We start from the raw sequence: 16,620 nt of genomic DNA, 5'->3' as shown, positions 1-16,620 counted from the left end.
CCACTCGGCCATGGTCCTTTTACTCAACTACTCCTTAAGAATCTCTCATACTCTACGCTCACACAATACGTTACATACACTTTCAGAGAAAATACTGACCCACTGCTGTGAGTGACGTAGCACTCATGGAGTCAGAAGGGATGACGCCACATAGGAACATATGTGGTCTAACGCATAGCTGCGTCCCTTCTCTGAGTTGATTGTAGCGCAGCTGACCATCATTTGAGCAATCGTCAGTGGTTTCTACTTATAACGGACGGAGCATTACAACACATGTTTTCGTCCATTTTATTTGTATACCAGCACGCATTCGAAGAGAAGTAGCATAGTTGTAGTGCGTTTTCCGACTCACATTCGAAGAGAAATTACATAATTGTAGTGCGATAGTTATAGTCTGATGTAGCACATTAGCACACGACAACCGGCCACCACGGCATGTCTTATATTTAGGTCAGACTGTACATACTGATCTTCACTCCTGCTATAGAGCTGTTTCTACGATATTCGATTCTGTTTCTTCCCGACAAATAGCTCAAGTTCTTCATGTCAAATCCCTTTACGATTTACTACTGAAAACTACGTCTATGTTCAAAACTTGCATCGCTGTCTCCTCTTGAGCTATATAGCTAAAGTGTATTTTCCGATACTGGTCAAGATTTACTGGCGATAAGTAATTTTTTTGTTCGTATTGTACGCTCCAACACGCATTATCACTGTGCTAATTGTTTTTGTGATACTCTCCTCTTTTTCTTTCTAAGAAATTTTTGTCTTATTTTATATACGACTGACAATAATAACTGCAAAGCAATGTATCTTTCCTCGATATACTTAATCCTCACAATGAAAACTGTCTGCGCTGTTCATGTTTCAAAACATCGCCAATGGTATGATGTTATAGTCGTCATGTTGTCTATATCGTGTGTCACATGTGTACTACGTCATCGCTCAAAGCTGACTGCTAGTATCACAGTTTCTCCTTATCCAGACTTTAGCACTGAATACAAAGAGAATACGTCGTTGAACCAAAACATTATGACCACTGAACATCGTGAGGCTGAACGCTTCTTGGTGGCGTTGTGGCTACTTGACACGGTAAGGAAACTGTATAAGCAGAGCAGGGACTAACGGGGGACCATTCTAGCGACGATATGGGTCACAAATGCTGAGATGCTCTGACATCAGCGTCCTTGCCAATGGGCAGATTGTTATGTATATCTGCACCATACTCCGCAAGCCGCCTAACGGTACGTGGCAGAGGTTACGTCTGGTATCACTAACCGATCCCCACTTTCTTGTTGTTGGTAAGGCTCTGCATTAGCTCTAATTTTTTGAATTTTCTCGTCGTGGTCACATCGTGAGGTGAGTGTGGGATGAAGTAATATGTAGTCTGGCTCTTTTCGGAAAGTGTTCAGTGCAAATTGCAATAGTAAACCACATCATGTTGCACAGCGCATCTCTTGTAACGTGTGCCACTGAAGTTTGTTGAGCATGTCGTGCTGACTAAACGAGCCCGTGATTGAATGCTCCATTCTTAGACGGTCCTCCTCTGTGCCTTCTATCAGTCCACCCTGGTAAGAATCGGTCGAACAAGCGCCTTGCAAGCCACTTCCCTCGCGGATGGGTTATATTTCCTTAAGAATCATCCTATGAACCTGGGTCTGGCATCTGCTTCTCATCTTCTATTTGTTTTATGTGTTTGTTCTGCTTAAGGACGCTGTGGGTTGCTACTCCTAGATATTTTCCAGTAATTTGTCACCGAGCGAGATGGCGCAGTGGTTAACACACTGGAATCGCATTAGGGAGGACTACGGTAGAAACCCGCGTCCGACCATCCTGATTTAGGTTTTCCGTGATTTCTCCAAATCGCTTGAGGCAAATGCCGAGCTTGTTCTTGGGAAAGGGCACGGCCGATTTCCTTCCCCATCCTTCCCTAAACCGATGGCAGCGATGACATCACTGTTTGGTTTCCTCCCCCGTGGAATCAACCAACCAGCAATTTGTCATCAATAATGTAGATACATTATAGTGGTTTTTTTCCTATGAATGCTCAATATGTGACATTTATTTACGTTCAAGGTCAACTGCTAGATCCTGCACCATTTATCAGTTCTGTTATTGTTGTTGTTGTCTTCAGTCCTGAGACTGGTTTGATGCAGCTCTCCATGCTATTCTATCCTGTGCAAGTTTCTTCATCTCCCAGTACTTACTGCAACCTACATTCTTCTGAATATGCTAAGTGTATTCATCTCTTGGTCTCCCTCTACGATTTTTACCCTCCACACTGCCATCCAGTACTAAATTGGTGATACCTTGATGCCTCAGAACATGTCCTACCAACCGACCCCTTCTTCTAGTCAGGTTGTACCACAAACTTCTCTTCTCCCCAATCCTATTCAACACTTCCTCATTAATTATGTGATCTACCCATCCAATCTTCAGCATTCCTCTGTAGCACCACATTTCTAAAGCTTCTATTCACTTCTTGTTCAAACTATTTAACGTCCATGTTACACTTCCATACATGGCTACACTCCATACAAATACTTTCAGAAACGACTTCCTGACACTTAAGTCTATACTGGATGTTAACAAATTTCTCTTCTTCAGAAATGCTTTCCTTGCCATTGCCAATCTACATTTTATATCCTCTCTACTTCGACCATCATCCATTCTTTTTCTCCCCAAATAGCAAAACTCCTTCACTACTTAAAGTGTCTCATTTCCTAATCTAATTCCCTCAGCATCACCTGACTTAATTCGACTACATTCCATTATCCTCGTTTTGCTTTTGTTGACGTTCATCTTATATCCTCGTTTCAAGACACTATCCATTCCGTCCGCAGCTCGCGGTCGTGCGGTAGCGTTCTCGTTTCCCACGTCTGGGTTCCCGGGTTCGATTCCCGGCGGGGTCAGGGATTTTCTCTGCCTCGTGATGACTGGGTGTTGTGTGATGTCCTTAGCATAGTTAGGTTTAAGTAGTTCTAAGTTCTAGGGGACTGATGACCATCGATGTGAAGTCCCATAGTGCTCAGAGCCATTTGAACACTATCCATTCCGTTCAACTGGTCTTCCAAGTCCTTTGCTGTCTCTGACAGAATTACAATGTCATCGGCGAACCTCAAAAATTTTATTTCTTCTCCATGGATTTTAATACCTACTCCGAATTTTTCTTTTGTTTCCTTCACTGCTTGCTCAATATACAGGTTGAATAACATTGGGGACAGGCTACAACCCTGTCTCACTCCCTTCCCAACCACTGCTTCCCTTTGGTATCCCTCGACTCTTATAACTGCCATCTGATTTCTGTACAAATTGTAAATAGCTTTTCGCTCCCTGTATTTTACCACTGCCACCTTCAGAATTTGAAAGAGATTATTCCAGTCAACATTGTGAAAACCTTTCTCTAAGTCTACAAACGCTAGAAACGTAGGTTTGCCTTTTCTTAATCTAGCTTCTAAGATAAGTCGTACGGTCAGTATTGCCTCCGTGTTCCAATATTTCTGCGGAATACAAACTGATCTTCCCCGATGTCGGCTTCTACTAGTTTTTCCATTCGTCTGTAAAGAATTCACGTTAGTATTTTGCAGTTGTGACTTATTAAACTGATAGTTCGGTAATTTTCACATCTGTCGACATCTGCTTTCTTTGGGACTGAAATTATTATATTCTTCTTGAAGTCTGAGGGTATTTCACTTGTCTCATACATCTTGCTCACCAGATGGTAGAGTTTTGTCAGGACTGGCTCTCCCAAGGCTGTCAGTAGTTCTAATAGAATGTTGTCTACTCCCGGGGCCTTGTTTCGACTTAGCTCTTTCAGTGCTCTGTCAGACTCTTCACGCAGTATCATATCTCCCATTTCATCTTCATCTACATCCTCTTCCATTTCCATAATATTGTCCTCAAGAACATCGCCCTTGTATAGACCCTCTATATACTCCTACCACCTTTCTGCTTTCCCTTCTTTGCTTAGAACTGGGTTTCCATCTGAGCTCTTGATATTCATACAAGTGGTTCTCTTTTCTCCAAAGGTCTCTTTAATTTTCCTGTTGGCAGTATCTATCTTACCCCTAGTGAGATAAGCCTCTACATCCTTTCATTTGTCCTCTAACCATCTCTTCTTAGCCATTTTGCATTCCTGTCGATCTCATTTTTGAGACGTTTGTATTCCTTTTTGCCTTCTTCATTTACTGCATTTTTATATTTTCTCCTTTCATCAATTAAATTCAATATTTCTTCTGTTACCCAAGTGTTTCTAGTAGCCCTCGTCTTTTTACATACTTGATCCTCTGCTGCCTTCACTATTTCATTCCTCAAAGCTACACATTCTTCTTCTACTGTATTTCTTTCCCCCATTCTTGTCTACTGTTCAGTTATGCTGTCCCTGAAACTCTGTACAACCTCTGGTTTAGTCAGTTTATCCAGGTCCCATCTCCTTAAATTACCACCTTTTTGTAGTTTCTTCAGTTTTAATCTACAGTTCATAACCAATAGATTGTGGTCAGAGTGCATATCTGCCCCTGGAAATGTCTTACAATGTAAAACCTGGTTCTTAAATCACTGTCTTACCATTATATAATCTATCTGAAACCTTCTAGTATCTCCAGGCTTCTTCCATGTATATGACCTTCTTTTATGATTCTTGAACCAAGTGTTAGCTATGATTAAGTTATGCTCTGTGCAAAATTCTACCTGGCGGCTTCCTCTTTGATTTCTTACCCCCAATCCATATTCACCTACTACGTTTACCTCTCTCCCTTTACCTACTGACAAATACCAGCAACCCATGACTATTAAATTTTGTCTCCCTTCACTATCTGATTAGTTTCTTTTATTTCATCATAAATTTCTTCAATTTCTTCGTCATCTGCATAGCTACTTGGCATATAAACTTGTAAAACTGAGGAAGGCGTGGGCTACGTATCCATCTTGGCCACAATAATGCGTTCACTATGCTGTTTGTATAAGCTTACCCGCAATCCTAATTTCCTATTCATTATTAAACCTACTCCTGCATTACCCGTATTTGATTTTGTGTTTATAACCGAAGTTGAAATCGTTATAGGTACAGAAAGCTGGCTGAAGCCAGAGATAAATTCTGCCGAAATTTTTACAAAGGCACAGACGTTGTTTAGAAAGGATAGATTGCATGCAACCGGTGGTGGCGTGTTTGTCGCTGTTAGTAGTAGTTTATCCTGTAGTGAAGTAGAAGTGCATAGTTCCTGTGAATTATTATGGGTGGAGGTTACACTCAACAACCGAGCTAGGTTAATAATTGGCTCCTTTTACCGACCTCCCGACTCAGCAGCATTAGTGGCAGAACAACTGAGAGAAAATTTGGAATACATTTCACATAAATTTTCTCAGCATGTTATAGTCTTAGGTGGAGATTTCAATTTACCAGATGTAGACTGGGACACTCAGATGTTTAGGACGGGTGGTAGGGACAGAGCATCGAGTGACATTATACTGAGTGCACTATCCGAAAATTACCTCGAGCAATTAAACAGAGAACCGACTCGTGGAGATAACATCTTGGACCTACTGATAACAAACAGACCCGAACTTTTCGACTCTGTATGTGCAGAACAGGGAATCAGTGATCATAAGGCCGTTCGTTGCAGCATCCCTAAATATGGAAGTTAATAGGAATATAAAAAAAGGGAGGAAGGTTTATCTGTTTAGCAAGAGTAATAGAAGGCAGATTTCAGACTACCTAACAGATGAAAACGAAAATTTCTGTTCCGACACTGAAAATGTTGAGTGTTTATGGAAAAAGTTCAAGGCAATCGTAAAATGCGTTTTAGACAGGTACGTGCCGAGTAAAACTGTGAGGGACGGGAAAAACCCACCGTGGTACAACAACAAAGTTAGGAAACTACTGCGAAAGCAAAGAGAGTTTTACTCCAAGTTCAAACGCAGCCAAAACCTCTCAGACAAACAGAAGCTAAACGATGTCAAGGAGGGCTATGCGTGAAGCGTTCAGTGAATTCGAAAGTAAAATTCTATGTACCGACCTGACAGAAAATCCTCGGAAGTTCTGGTCTTACGTTAAATCAGCAAGTGGCTCGAAACAGCATATCCAGACACTCCGGGATGATGATGGCATTGAAACAGAGGATGACACGCGTAAAGCTGAAATACTAAACACCTTTTTCGAAAGCTGTTTCACAGAGGAAGACCGCACTGCAGTTCCTTCTCTAAATTCTCGCACAAACGAAAAAATGGCTGACATCGAAATAAGTGTCCAAGGAATAGAAAAGCAACTGGAGTCACTCAACAGAGGGAAGTCCACTGGACCTGACGGGATACCAATTCGATTCTACACAGAGTACGCGAACGAACTTGCCCCCCTTCTAACGGCCGTGTACCGCATGTCTCTAGAGGAACGGAAGGTTCCAAATGATTGGAAAAGAGCACAGGTAGTCCCAGTCTTCAAAATGGGTCGTCGAGCGGATGCGCAAAACTATAGACCTATATCTCTGACGTCGATCTGTTGTAGAATTTTAGAACAGGTTTTTTGCTCGAGTATCATGTCGGTTTTGGAAACCCAGAATCTACTATGTAGGAATCAACATGGATTCCGGAAACAGCGATCGTCTAAGACCCAACTCGCTTTATTTGTTCATGAGACCCGGAAAATATTAGATACAGGCTCCCAGGTAGATGCTATTTTTCTTGACTTCCGGAAGGCGTTCGATACAGTTTGGCACTGTCGCCTGATAAACAAAGTAAGAGCCTACGGAATATCAGACCAGCTGTGTGGCTGGATTGAAGAGTTTTTAGCAAACAGAAAACAGCATGTTGTTATCAATGGAGAGACGTCTACAGACGTTAAAGTAACCTCTGGCGTACAATAGGGGAGTGTTATGGGACCATTGCTTTTCACAAGATATATAAATGACCTTGTAGATAGTGTCGGAAGTTCCATGCGGCTTTTCGCGGATGATGCTGTAGTATACAGAGAAGTTGCAGCATTAGAAAATTGTAGCGAAATGCAGGAAGATCTGCAGTGGATAGGCAGTTGGTGCAGGGAGTGGCAACTGTCCCTTAACATAGACAAATGTAATGTGTTGCGAATATATAGAAAGAAGGATCCTTTATTGTATGATTATATGATAGCGGAACAAACACTGGTAGCAGTTACTTCTGTAAAATATCTGGGAGTATGCGTGCGGAACGATTTGAAGTGGAATGATCATATAAAACAATAGTTGGTAAGGCGGGTATCAGGTTGAGATTCATTGGGAGAGTCCCTAGAAAATGTAGTCCATCAACAAAGGAGATGGCTTACAAAACACTCGTTCGACCTATACTTGAGTATTGCTCATCAGTGTGGGATCCGTACCAGATCGGGTTGACGGAGGAGATAGAGAAGATCCAAAGAAGAGCGGCGCGTTTCGTCACAGGGTTATTTGATGACCGTGATAGCGTTACGGAGATGTTTAACAAACTCAAGTGACAGACCCTGCAAGAGAGGTGCTCTGCATCGCGGTGTAGCTTGCTCGCCAGGTTTCGAGAGGGTGCGTTTCTGGATGAGTTATCGAATATATTGCTTCCCCCTACTTATACCTCCCGAGGAGATCACGAATGGAAAATTAGAGAGATTAGAGCGCGCACGGAGGCTTTCAGACAGTCGTTCTTCCCGCGAACCATACGCGACTGGAACAGGAAAGGGAGGTAATGACAGTGGCACGTAAAGTGCCCTCCGCCACACACCGTTGGGTGGGTTGCGGAGTATAAATGTAGATGTAGATGTAGCCACCTGACCAGAAGTCTTGGACCTCCTGCCACCGAACTTCACTAATTCCCACTATATCTAACTTTAAGCTGTCCATTTCCCTTTTTAAATTTTCTAACCTACCTGCCCGATTAAGGGATCTGACATTCCACGCTCCGATCCGTAGAACGCCAGTTTTCTTTCTCCTGATAACGACATCCTCTTGAGTAGTCCCCGCCCGGAGATCCGAATGGGGGACTATTTTACCTACGGAATATTTTACCCAAGAGGACGTCATCATCATTTAACCATACAGTAAAGCTGCATGCCATCGGGAAAAATTACGGCCGTAGTTTCCCCTTGCTTTCAGCCGTTCGCAGTACCAGCACAGCAAGGCCGTTTTGGTTAGTGTTACAAGACCAGATCAGTCAATCATCCAGACTGTTTCCCCTGCAACTACTGAAAAGGCTGCTGCCCCTCTTCAGGAACCACACGTTTGTCTGGCCTCTCAACAGATACCCTTCCGTTGTGGTTACACCTAAGGTACGGCATTCTGTATCGCTGAGGCACGCAAGCCTCCCCACCAACGGCTAGGTCCATGGTCCATTATCAATCCTATGCAGATCAATCCGCGAATTGATACTGTATTCTGGCATTGCTCTTTCTTGTAGGCCAATCCATCAAATGTACACAATCTTAAGTCATTTATATATATACTGTAAACGCTAACGGTTCTATCACACTAGCTTGAGGTACTCTTGAAGTTACCTCTACAAGATTTTGGTTCGTTCAGAGCGAGGTGTTTATTCTGTCTGCAAGGATGTCTTGGATCCGGTCGCAAATTTGGCCTGATACTCGGTAATCTCGTATTTTTTCCACTAAACGGCAGTGTGGAAAGGTGTGAAATGCCATCCTGAAGTCAAGGAACACGGTATCAACCTGAGTGCCGTAATGATATGGTGCCTGGGAATCGTGGCCAGAGACAGTGGTCATGTGGGTGTGCTTTCTAGCTTAGAAAAATGTCTTTTGGCCATAAGGTCAAATGCATAACAGTCTTTTTGTTGTGCTAGTCTGCGAGTCAAGGTCTCCTCTCTAAATGGTGAGTATATCTTTTCATGATATTAAAGACTGATTTAACTTACACATAGATACGAAAAACTTGTCATGATTCCATCCTAACTTTTCTACGAAATATCTACAACGCATGTCCAAACTGCAAATACATAATTGTTTTTGTGGGCGCGCGAGTGTATGAGTATGTGCATGTGCGTATGTGTGTGTGTGAGTGTGTGTGTAGTAGTAGTAGTAGTAGTAGATCGAGAACCTGCAGGGTCTGGCCGATCGCCCAAGGTCGCCGACAGTGGGTCGACGAAAAGTAAATATGTGGACTACAACAGAGGACAAACAACGATGATGATATGGTGGAAGAACAAGTCCAGCGAATACATCAAAATAAAACTCTAAGGTGCTGAAAATCCAGAATCAAACAACGACGTGTAGCGAGATAAATACAAGGTTATTGTAAGCGATTACAACAATTTCATAAATTCACTGTAGCTACATTAATTGAAATATTGTCGCAAAACCGAAAATTCACATAGAAAAACTCAAGAAGTTTTGTACCGTTGAGCCGCACTTCGGATTTGTGCCATGAGAGTGCAGCAAAGAGCAATTAGTCAAGATGGCCACAGGCGCCGATAAAGCGTATGTTGTGCTTGAAATGCACTCACATTAGTCTGTCGTAATAGTCCAACGACATTTCAGCATGAAGTTCAACAAAGATACGCCAACTGACAACTCCATTCGACGGTGGCACGCTTAGTTTAAGGCTTCAAGATGCCCCTGCAAGGGGAACTCAATGTTCAGGCCTGCAGTGAATGAAGAACGGTTGAACATGTGCAGCCGAGTTCTACACGTAACACACAGAAGTCGACCAACAGAGCTAGCAACGAGCTGAACCTATCACAATAGAACATTTGGAAGATCTTGCGGAAAGTACTTAACATGAACTCTTACCGCCTGCAATGGCCACAAGCCCTTATTCCCGATGACAATATCAAACACTTTGAACTGAATTTTCAGCTCAATTGCGCAGTTTGTGGTAAAGGATGGGTTTTGAGTGAAACTCATAGCCAGTGGCGAAACAACATTATTCGTGAATGGCATAGTGAACAGGCACAATGCGCAATTCTCAGATACAAATGGTTCAAATGGCTCTGAGCACTATGAGACTTAACATCTGAGATCATCAGTCCCCTAGAACTTAGAAATAATTAAACCTAACCAACCTAAGGACATCACACACATCCACGCCCGAGGCAGGATTCGAACCTGCAACCGTAGCGGTCGCGCGGTTCCAGGCTGAAGCGCATAGAACCGCTCGGTCACAGAGGCCGGCTCTCAGAGACAGAGAATCCCTCTTGTGTAGTGCAGCACATTCAAATTCACCAAAAGTTAATGTGTTCCGTTTAGTCTCACGGTTTAAAAATTACAGTCCATTTTTCTTCTGCGAAAGATGGAGCACTTGTAAAAGAGTGTATCTGAGTGTCTGCAAAGCCCTTTGACAATATGTAAAATTATGTAGCTGGACCATATGTTAAATAATATAGGTACCAAAAACGGTTGAAATGGCTCTAAGCACTATGGGACTTAACATCTGAGGTCATCAGTCCCCTAGACTTAGAACTACTTAAATCCAACTAACCTAAAGATATCACACACATCCATGCCTGAGGCAGGATTCGAACCTGCGATCGTAGCAGCAGCGCGGTTCCGCCTAGAACCGCTCGGCCTATATAGCTATAGAAAATTCTGAAATCGCTTCAGTCGTTTATAATAACATTGTACTGTAACTCAATGAAATCGTTTGAAGGGCAACCGCGAGCGCTGATAGGCCGGAAGGACGACCGTGTCTCCGTAGATAGCGGTACAGCGGGCTTTCAAACTAGTCAGGCTGGATACCAGAGTATGCGTGCTCAAAGAGCGAAAAACACTGCTGGCCCAAGAATTGTCAACAATCACATAGCTTCGGTACTACCGGCAGCCTTTGCGTTTCACAACTGGAAGCTGTCAACAGACGGGTACTTGTCCTATCGTATGAAGTGTTGGAAGCTTACACGAAAAATTACAATCTTAGTGAACCTATATGCAAAGGGAAAATTGGACGATTCGAAATAACGATTGTGCTCTTCTGATCAGTTAGCGCTCTCTGCTGCCTCCTACTTGTACAACTAAAGAAATTTGTCTGAGAATAGCCTTGATTCAAATTAAAGACTAATGTAGATGTAGAAAGGTATTTTGTAGACGTTTAGAGATGGTGTATACACTGTGAGTCAAAAAGGACTTTAAAGGTTTTAAATGATACAGAAATTTAATGAGATAACTTACAGAATCGGTAGATTGTCCTTTTTTAGCTGACGACCTCAAATTTGACTCATGTAGAGCATCAATACTCCATTCCGCTACCAGGAGAACATGATGGCCCACAATTAAAATGGCTACTTTGACCAATATGGAGCATGCTTGCTGTGTCTTTTGGTTTCATGAAACGAACCTTGCTACAACTGTTCGGCGTAAATTTTTCACTGAACACGCTAAAGAACCTCCATGCAGACCCTTGCAGACCTCTTGGCTCAAGAACTTTGTTGAGACGAGTTTTTCACTGCCACATGATAAATCGCTAGGTTGCCGCTCGTTGACGATTATGGGAAAGCTGTCACTGGTGTTGTGTATTTGGATATGCTAGAAAACTTTTTAATGCGACAGATCTATGAAGATGACCGAGATGGGGTGTTTTACTATCAGCAAGACGGTGCACCACTTCATTTTCTTACTGATGTTCGTGGCTTCCTCGATAATCGCTTCACAGGTTGGCGGATTGACCGTGAAGGGTGAATCGCATGGCAACCTGGCTCCCCAGGCCTGACACCACTGGATTTCTTTCTCTGAGGTTTCATTAAAGGCCCTATGTCTGCTCCTTCCCTGCCAAACAATATAGCCGACCTGAAAAATCTAATCTATGTTGCCGTTGTACAAGTTACACCCTACTTGCTGCAACGAGTGTGGGAAGAAATTGATTAGTGGTGGAATGTTTGCTACATCACAAATGGTAGTCACATCGAACCAAAATGACACATCTAACGATTCTGTGAGTTATGTCAATAAATGTTTATATCATTCCAAAGTTGTAACGTCCGTTTTGACCCAGCCTGTGCTGATTAGAACATTATGTTACCAAGTTTTCTGGCCTTGATAAACAACCTAGCGAGACTTTGTAATAGACTCTGCTAGTGCAGCCTGCTCTTGTTAAAAAGAGCAATCGCCTTGCAGCTTCGTGTCCAGACTGTGACCTAGTCATCTTCTTCCTCTCCTACTTGCAGGCGTAATCAACCTTGGTCTCTAGCGTAATATCTATGATTCTGATCAAGTTACTGACTTAAATTAAGGATCGATGTGGAGATTAGAAACCTATGTAAATAAGACTCACATAAACAGGTATATTAAATGAAACCCTCTCAGGTACATGTTCACGAAACTCGCTAAGTCAGTTAACACGAATTCACTGAAAGGTGTGCCAAAGCATGCTTAAACTGTTCATATTTTATAGGTTATGGGCCCAGCAGTCACTGCTCGGACGACAAAAGAAAACCACATACAATAATTACTGTAATACACGAGAAAATGGACAGTGGGTGTGAGAGAGATCCTGAAAAATGTTGTTAAGAAACAGCGGAACGTTTAACGTTGCCTCGGCGGCAACACGGACGACAGATGTTAGGATCCGATCCTACATTTAGGCTATCACCGTAATACGTCCGTGACCGTCACGAGACCAGGGAGATAAAGGTTATCTCACCGTCTTACAGCATTGCCAGTTGCTGATAGTTTCAAGGTTAGTAAAAATTCCATAAAAAACCGCGCTCTGCAAAAAGTTTCAAGAAAAACAATTTTTACTTCAACCTGCGAAAAAAAGCACTAACTTCGAATGAAAAAAAAGAACATTCTTGAAGTTTATGGATACATGTCATTTATATTTTATCGTGAAAATGTGAAAGTATTCCGAGATAAAAAGCAAAATAAAGTAAGAGGTGTGAAACTATTTTGCTTACGTAATAAAAAAATATCGTCACTGATGAATATGCGTTTTATTGGATTTCGTAGAAACTCCTCGCGAGACAGTTGTTAAGGTAACTACAAAATTAATTTTGGTAATATTTAAGACATCATTACCGTGCCGTCTCACCTAAGAACGCAGATTTATTTACGAGAGACTCGGTGCGCGGCAGCGTGCGTGTACCGGTTTGCCGCCATCAGCATTTTTGTTCCGACGTATCACCCTAATAGGGCGGAGAATCTTCGGGAACTCCCGATAATTTTTTATTTGCAGCTGCCACAGACGCTTCATCACTACAGCGATCACCCGAAACATCGATATAAAGTGTAAAAAAGCAACTGTAGATGCCGAAACAAAGTCTGACGTTCCGTCGAAGTCGAGGAAAATATATTTCTTCGCACATATTTGTGAAACTTAAGTCCTATTTAAGTGCACTACAAACCTTTTCTCCTCAGCTCGCAATAAGATCATTGTACGCAAAAACTTCGATCTTGCTGCTGCTAAGTCTCTGCATTCCAAGAAAATTATCATTCATCACTAAATACTCGAAAAAAAAAGTAAAGAAGAAAAAGGAAAACGACGCACCATGAAGGAATTATCCGAATGGGGTAGAAATTGGTAGATGTGAATTCCACGTACAGACAAACAAATGATTACAATTTCAGAAATCAACTGGATGACTTATTCAAGAGAAAGAGCATCACAAGTCAATGAGGCGTTTGTCCACCTCAATTCCTTACACAAGCAGTTATTCGGCTTGGCGTTGATTGAGAGAGTTTGTGGCTTTTCCCCTGAGGAATACTGAGCCAAATTCTGTCCAACTGGAGCGTCAGATCGTCAAAACCCAGAGATGGTCGGGGAGCTTTGCCCTTAACGCTCCAAACGTTCACAATTGGGGAGAGACCCGGCGACCCCGCTGGCCAAGGTATGGTTTGTCAAGCACGAAGACAAGCAGTGTGCAGCGTTGAAGTTCCTACTATGATTCGGTTTTAACGCAAAACCGCCACAATGGAGATAATTATTAACTTTTAAATGAATCTGGGTATCGACTCACAATAATCAGGGAAAAATATCTCTATATTTATGTATCAGCATTACCTATTTCTTTACTGATTTTTAAGTTGAAGTATGAGATACACCAAACTATTTTGACTTGTTCTCTCTTATTGGTTTATTTGATTCGTTTTTCGTTATGAAGGTGATTGGGTAGCAAGGGCTGCAATTACCTGTTGCTCGAATTAAACCAGGTGACCAGTGTTACTTTTTTATTTTTTTGAGTCATGAGTCTTATGACTAGTATGATGCGGCCCGCCACGAATTCCTCTCGTGTACCAACCTCTTCATTCTCAGAGTAACGCTTGCAACCTCCATCCTCAATTATTTTCTGGATGTATTCCAATCCCTGTCTTCATCTATAGTTTTTACCCTGTACAGCTCCCTCTAGTACCATGGAAGTTATTTCCTGATGTCTTAACAGATGTCCTATCATTCTGTTCCTTCTCCTTGCCAGTGTTTACCACATATTCCTTTCCTCTCCTATTCTCCACAGAATCTCCTCATTGCTTACCGTAACTGTCCATCTAATTTTCAATATTTGTCTCTTGCACTATATCTCAAATGCTTGGATTCTCTTCTGTTCCGGTTTCTCCACTGTCCACATTCCACTACCATTCAGTGCTGTGCTCCAAACTACATTCTCAGAAATTTCCTCCTCAAATTAAGCACTATGTTAGATACTACTTGACTTCTCTTGACTACGAATGCCATTTTTGGCATCGCTACTCTGCTTTTGCTGCCTAGGTAGCAGAATTCCTTAACTTTATCTACTTCGTGACCATCAATCCTGATGTTAAGTTTTCGCTGTTCGTGTTTCTGCTACTCTCATTACTTTCGTCTTTCTTCGATTTACTCTCAATCCATATTCCGTACTCATTAGACTGTTCATTTCATTCAGCAGATGGTGTAATTCTTCTTCACTTTCACTCAGGATAGCAATGTCATCTGCGAATGGTATCATTGATATCCTTTCACCTTGAATTTTAATTCTATTCCTGAATCTTTCTTTTATTTCCGTCATTGCTTGTTCGATGTGCAGGCTGAACAATAGGGACGAAAGACTACATCCCAATCTTACACCCTTTTTAATCATGGTCGTCCACTATTATTATTGCCTCTTGGCTCTTGTGCATATCTATCTTACCCGTCTCTCTCTATAGCTTACCCCTATTTTCCTCATAATTTCGAAAATCTTGCACCATTTTACTTTGTCGAACACCTTTTAGAGGTCGACAAATCCTACGAAAGTGTTTTGATTTTTCTTTAGTCTTGATTCCGTTATCGACCGCAGTGTCGGCATTGCCTCTGTAGTGCCGTTACCTTTCTTAAGTCAAGCAGATTTTCATCTAACACATCTTCAATTTCCTTTTACATTCATCTACATATTATTCTTGTCTGCAACTTGGATGCATGAGCTGTTAAGCTGATTATGCGATGATTCTCGCACTTGTCAGCTCTGGTAGTGTTCGGAACTGTGTGGATGATATTTTTTCAAAAGTGAGATGGTATGTCGCCAGACTCATACATTCTACACACTAACTTGAATGGTCAGTTTGTTGCCATTTTCCCCAATGATTTTAGAAATTCTAATGGAATGTTTTCTACTGTTCTGCCTTGTTTACTCTGAAGTCCTCCAAAGCTCTCTTGAATTCTGATTTTAATACTTGATCCCCCATTGCTTCTGAATCGTTTTGTGTTTCTTCTTTTACCCACTTACAGAAGCCTTCAGTGTACTCTTTCCACCTATCCACCCTCTCCTCTGCATTTAACCGCGGAATTCACGCTGCACTCTTAATGTTATCAACAGTAATTTTACTTTCACCGAATGTTGTTTTGATTTCCTGTTCTACATTCGCTATTTTCCAAGATCTGTTGGTGAATATTTTGTGTGGGACTGGTGAGTGAGACAGGGGTGTTGTGGCCAATTCGGCTGGGTTCCAGAAAGATCAGGCCCCAGGGGCGCTCTCTGTATCTAAGGGAAGGCGGTAGGATTGCTTGGAGCCTGCCAGCACGACATAATGACGCCTGGGTCACAGCTGACAGGCTATGTATCGTTGTGTTGTTGCCATTGCGGCTCCGTGAAAACAGGATGTCCGCCAAGCTGGCACGATATGTACGCACTATATTTTGATATGTCGGTTAGGTTTCCCATGCCGCATCCTCCCCACATGCACATGAAAGGAGCAGGCTGAGTGGTGGAGAGTGGGTGACGCTCGCTGACGTAACAAAGCTACACAAATTTTTGTCGGCAAGACTCTCAATGGGAATAGATTTTTCGTGGTGTTTTGGAAGGGGTGTATCCGGCGATTTGTGCACTTGTGATTGGCAGCTTGGTGGGGTCGGTGCGTTTTAATTTTGTCGGATTTTGTAGAGAGAAACGTTTTTCTAGGGGACTCTGTTCCAGACCGCCAGAGAGAGAAGACGTGAAGTAGAGACCAGTGACAGTGAATTAAGAGTATTCACTGTCTTGGAAGCCCAGACACTTTTTAAAGTTGCTGATCGGGATTGCCAAACTCGGGTTCGGTATCGCAGCTTATCAAAACATCGGTCATGCCCAACACTATCTGGGGTGTTCAGCAGTTCTGAACGCATCCTGCAGTGCAGCCCATCGCTGATAGTTAGTTGACTCCACACAAATCGAGGACGGTGTCTGGTAAAGTACTTGGCAGCACCGAAAAAGTGGAACTCAGCCAGTTGATTTGATTTCCGCCCCCCTCCCCTCCACCGCTACTGC

The 16,620-nt window shown here is 42.4% G+C and overlaps 1 protein-coding gene across 1 annotated transcript in view; it reads right to left on the bottom strand.

The window, feature by feature from the left end:
• Positions 1-16,620, bottom strand: part of LOC124613503 (methyl farnesoate epoxidase-like) — a 250,109-nt gene that overhangs the window by 120,727 nt on the left and 112,762 nt on the right. The gene's annotated exons all lie outside the window — the stretch shown is intronic.

Source organism: Schistocerca americana, chromosome 4, assembly GCF_021461395.2.
Source record: "Schistocerca americana isolate TAMUIC-IGC-003095 chromosome 4, iqSchAmer2.1, whole genome shotgun sequence".
In the NCBI taxonomy this organism is placed as follows: domain Eukaryota; kingdom Metazoa; phylum Arthropoda; class Insecta; order Orthoptera; family Acrididae; genus Schistocerca; species Schistocerca americana.
This window is presented reverse-complemented; position numbering and strand designations above follow the sequence as displayed.